At 39.3% G+C, this 5,369-nt stretch overlaps 1 long non-coding RNA gene across 1 annotated transcript; it reads right to left on the reverse strand.

Moving 5' to 3' along the window:
* Positions 1-1,398: 1,398 nt before the first annotated feature.
* On the reverse strand, positions 1,399-4,751 carry LOC122224808. The gene is made up of 3 exons (XR_006204945.1): positions 4,547-4,751; positions 3,066-3,205; positions 1,399-2,065 (listed from the first exon to the last, which is right to left on the reverse strand). It is a non-coding gene; the product is annotated as an uncharacterized LOC122224808 (long non-coding RNA).
* Between the last annotated feature and the right edge of the window lie 618 nt (positions 4,752-5,369).

Raw genomic sequence — 5,369 nt, forward strand, 5'->3', positions numbered from 1 at the left:
GAAAGACTGTTTCATTGGTTTCAGGACAAGTAATGTATTTTGAGCTAATTATTTTTGGAAAGTGTACTAGCATTGCATGGAGGAAAAACCATTCCTAACAACCATTCATAGGTTTCTTCTTTGCTTACAAAACAAGAAGCAGAAATTTCAACCATTTCAACAGCTCAGTGTTGCTTTCCAAACTTCTTGCATCAAAGATTGCTAGTCTATCTTCCCCTTATTGCAACTGGCACTCTCTCAGGCTTTTTATATTTTTTTCTGGGCTTCGTTTCACTTTAGTCTTCTGTCTCTCTCTCTCTCGCCTTCATTCATTTCTCCCTTAACCCGCTTCAAACACACTTTTAATGCCAGGCATGACACTATGACCATATCACTATAAATTCTTAGTAGAACTAATTAACATGGAGAGCAAGTTTGTATATCAGTGGAGAAGACTTTGGAGGTGGACGAACTGGGTTCTAATTCTGCCTCTGCTGCCCACCAGCAGGGTGACCTTAGGCCAACCACTTCCCTGACCTTAAAATATGATAATGGTATGTACTTCACAGAGTTGTTGTGAGAACAAAATTGAATAATGTGTATATATCACTTCACAATGATTATCCCTGGGGCTTTGAAAATCCAGGGGTCTCTCGCTAGGTGACTGTCCTTCCACTTTCTCATACCCGATTTCACATTTCCTGCGTTGGCTCTCAAGTCTTTTGACACTTACTTTTAGGGGGCTCTCTCTATTAATATCATGAGGACAGGGAGAATAATGCTCAGAAAAGCTGTGTTCACACTCAGTATCTATGAGGACCTCAGGAAGTAGCTGAGGGACTATAGATCCAGAGACCAAAGTTTTCCTCCTGTGTGCCCTCTTACAAATTGTGTGATCTTGGGCAAGCAACTTCACTTCTCAGACCTTCATTTTCCTCTTCTGCAAAATGTCATCAATATTTCATAGAAGGTCATAGGGATCTTGTGAAGATTAAATGTGATTATGAATATGAAAATTGCCTTGTACAGGAGCATAACACAATAGATGCTCGATAAAGTATGAACTGAATGTGACTATGGATTTAAAATATTCCCTACCATTCTCACATTCCTCAAATTTAACAATCCTGGGATATCCTATAATGCAGTTGCTAAAATCATGTAGTGGAAGAATGTTTATTGACATGAAACAATGCTCATGATCTATTACTAAGTGAAAAGAAGTATTTATATAATTTTTGGTTTTTTGCTTTTAAACACACACAACATACCACACACACACACACACACACACACACACACACACACACATACACAAAGGGGCTGTGAGGATTTTTACCAAATTGTTAACAATGATTCTCTCTCGGTGATGGTTGTGTGGTTATGTGCGTGGTTTTCTCTGTTTTCCAAGTGTTCTGGATTAAGCATGAACCCCTTTCCTTTTAGGAAGAAAAAGTAAAAGTAAAATTTAAAAAGGAAACTATGATAACTTTTAAAAAGTATTATATTCTTGGGTACATAAAGCATGACCATGGAAGAAAAGCAGTAAAAGCAGCAGGGAATGTGGAGAGAGGAAGAAGCTGCCAAGAGCTGGGGGGGAAGGGAGAGGGAGGAAAAGAGGTCAGAGAGAGGACATGTGTTAAGTCAGGGCTAAGACTCAGAAAGAGCCTTGTCTTCTTCCAAGCATTTGTTTCTGGGACCGCCAAAAAGCCTCTGGGGATGCAGGGCCGTGTCCCAGCCAGGCAAGCCACCACATTCAAATTCCATCACGGAACGGGGAGTCAGTGGGCTTCAGAGCCCTGGTGCCTACCTTTTCTCTCTTGGGTCCATAGAAAGGGTGATATCCTTGCCTGCTTACATAAAAGCTAAAGGATGACCCAGATGGCCTCTCATGTGGCTGTCAAGCCTAGGAGACTGGTTTACTAGCTTAAATGAGCAATAAACCAAAAGCTGTTGCCACTAGGTGGCATGCCCCAAATACTATTTCACTTTGAAACTGGCAAAAAAGTTGAACCAGACACCCTCTAAGTCCAAAGCGTTGTTAGAGGCAACAAGGTGAAGGCCATTTAAGGTTTTCAGTTTCTCCCTGTTAAAAACAAACAACAACAACAACAAATAAGAACAATCACCACCTTCACAACATTCCTCTCCAGAATAATAAATTCAATGTATTTCTCATGGACACATCTGAGAGTCTCCTCGGAAGACTCCCCTCCCCATTCTTGCCCCCATCAGGGTCTATAACCATCCTTAGCCAACCAAAATAAATAAGCGCCCCTACAATACTCCAAAAGTGAAAATAGGTCTCTGGAATCATCATTGAATAATGTCCAACCATAGATGTCAGGTTAGCATTAGATGAAGGAAGACAAGAAAGGTCCTAATGTGGGTCTATTAGAGTTGAGGGAAGATAAGAATGGTATTCAGTCAATCTTTCATTCAAAATGAATACACTCCTTTTGACCTAATAAGCTTCTTTACTAAATAACAGCGCTACTGCCAGTACCTCTATATTTAGCTAGAGTTATCAGTCATTTACACTTTGCTGCCTTTTCTTCTAAAAGTTCGATGCTATTGGATATTCTGTGAAAATAGGATTATGCCCAGATGACTAAAGAGAGGGATCATTTTGGAGCACATGAAAAGAGCACCCAGAAAGGATGGGACAGGTTGGGATCTTGAACTTGAGGACTCTATATGTGGCTGTTGAAGATCACTGAATTCTCGGCATTTTTGAGTGAAAAGAGGAGAGTGGAGAAATAATTAAAGGGAAGTGATGAAAGAAAGGGATGTGGCAAGACATACTTTGCATAATGTGCAGATTTGCCTAGGACTATCTGGATCATAAAGCCCTAGTGACGAAATGTGAAGAAACATAGGCAGTTTGTTATTTTCTGATTATATAACTCTAACAGGAAACTGCCCCAATTCCCTGTTATTTAAGTAAATTAACTATCTGAGATATGACAATAAATACAAGGACAGACCTTTTTAAAGCAAACACCCTGTGTATTCACACGAGTGGGTACTACCCCTTTCAAAGTGGAGGCCTTAGGAAGCTCATCACTCATTTTAATGATACACACCATTTGGGGAGTTCCTCTTTTTGAATTGATTTTGGCAACCGACACATATCTTTTGAAAAGCCACAGTACTGACAAAACATCAGTCTTTTTGAAGATGGATTTCACTTGTTGATAGAACCAAAAGTCATTTGGAGCTAAATCTGGCAAAAGGAAAGGATAGTCACTAAGAATATTCTATTTCTGGTCCGAAATGAGATGACTTTGAAGTACTGATTGGAAGTAGGTGCTCTGGTTTTAAGCTGAGCCCCAATTCCCATTCCACTATTTCATTAGCTTTGTGAATATAAGCAAGTGATGAAATCATTATGTGCCTCAGCTTCTTCATCTATAAAAGGTAGATGATACTAGGACCTACCTGACAATATTACTATGTGATTAAATGAGATAATGCCTGTAAAATACTTCCACGGTGCTGATACACGCTGTTTATTAAATAAAGAGTAGGATTGGCTGTAGTGGCGATGGCTATAACAGAAGTAGTGGCAGCCACAGTGCGATGTGGCTTATGAACACAAAGAGGCAATTTAAAAAGTATACAGCCTCCCAAAGTAACAACTTTTAATAACCACACTAATTTGCATGTGTGTTCTGAAATATTTTTTAATCTCCTTTTTTGCTTATTAGCCAATCCTTATTTAAACTCAGGTGGTACATATTTCCAAAGAGCTCCTCCAGTCAATGGAGAATATTTAAATAGGCAGTTTCTGCATCAGTGATTTTATATTATTATACCAATACATTAGAATGAATTAAGATGCTCTATTTCCTAGACATGTCAAATTGTATGTCTTTTGTTAATTCACAATAAAGATGTACAAGGCTAGTGTAAATCATTTTAAAAACTAGTAAAACAGATATAATCAGCTGATCAAATAATTATTGACCATGAATTTTGGACTGCATGGGCTGGCCACTGTGCTTGCCACCAGAGATTTAGGGATGAGCCAAACAGACATACCAGACTGGCCGGAAGTTCTTGGATTCTTAAAACTACTTGTAGCTAAAAACGAACAAACAAAAACCCAGAAGAACACTTCCAGCTAAGGCCCCCTCACACACACGCATAAACCACATACACACACACATACACACAGGGCATCATCTCTGGAAGAACACCCAAGACAATAGTGATTGCCTCTGGAGAACAACCATTTTATACCATTTTGTACTGAGTTACCACGTATGTGCATTATCTTTTCAAAAAGTAAAGAGAAACTAAAAATTTAAACTTTTATATAAACCAAGAAATGTAGTAGTTTTTATCTATTATTCTATCTTTGTGCATCCCTCTTAACCCAGAAAATTAAATCATTCACAGCAATATAATATTGCTATTGATCCCCAACCCATTAATTACTCCTAATTTCCCTTGTAAGCACACAATAACAGCTGTGCAGTCTATCAGTCCACGTACCCCAGTGACGGCCTGTTGAAATGCTTTGCTAAATGAATTTGGTGTGGCAGGGTTATCAGGATCTCACCGTCTGGCTGGGTAACCATTCTGTAGCTAGGCAGCAGGGTCTGCAACCCACACAGCGGAGCCGTCCGGCATCCGTCATCCATCAGCAGCATGTCTCCCAGAGGCACTAAGCAGTGACCCTCCTCTGTGGATGCTGAGGCTCATTTTCCTTTTTGGAGCTCATTGCTCTGTGCTTGATTCCAGAGAGCAGTAATGTCCTTCTGCTTTAACCTTGTCAAGAAATCCATCAATCAGTCTATCAGCAAATATTTATTAATCATCTCCCATGCTCAAGGCACCATGATAGATGCTTTGGGGAGATGTCAAGAAATACAAAATGTGGTTTCTAACCTATAAGAGTTTATTGCCTAGTTCCAGAGATAGAACATGTAACAATTCAAAACGTAAAACCATTAAGGGTAGAATATTAAAGGTGACAAATTAAGAGGTGAAGGGGGAATGGGAACTAACATTTATCAAATGTCTATACACTGTGCAAGGTGCTTCATATATGGTTTTCACTTAATCATACTGCCAGGCCTGCTTTTAACGCCATTTTATAGACTTAGAGATGAAGAAAGTTGCCTAAGATCACACAGATAGACAATGGCAGCCCTTGGGTTAAAACTTCAGTAAATGTAATTCCAAGGCTCTGCTTTGCTGACTCCAAAGTTTTGCTGTTCCCCGCGTATACTATACTTCCCCATAGAAAGTCAGGGTTCTAGGAATTAATTGGAATGAGTTATCACTTGAAGTGATAACATTAGTTACCATGAATAGGGTATGAAATCTGAGGAAAGCTTTCAAAGGGTTAAAAAGCCAAAGATGGGTAGAATGTTGTAAGG

The sequence above is a fragment of the Panthera leo genome, chromosome B4 (assembly GCF_018350215.1).
Source record: "Panthera leo isolate Ple1 chromosome B4, P.leo_Ple1_pat1.1, whole genome shotgun sequence".
NCBI classification, from domain to species: Eukaryota; Metazoa; Chordata; class Mammalia; order Carnivora; family Felidae; genus Panthera; species Panthera leo.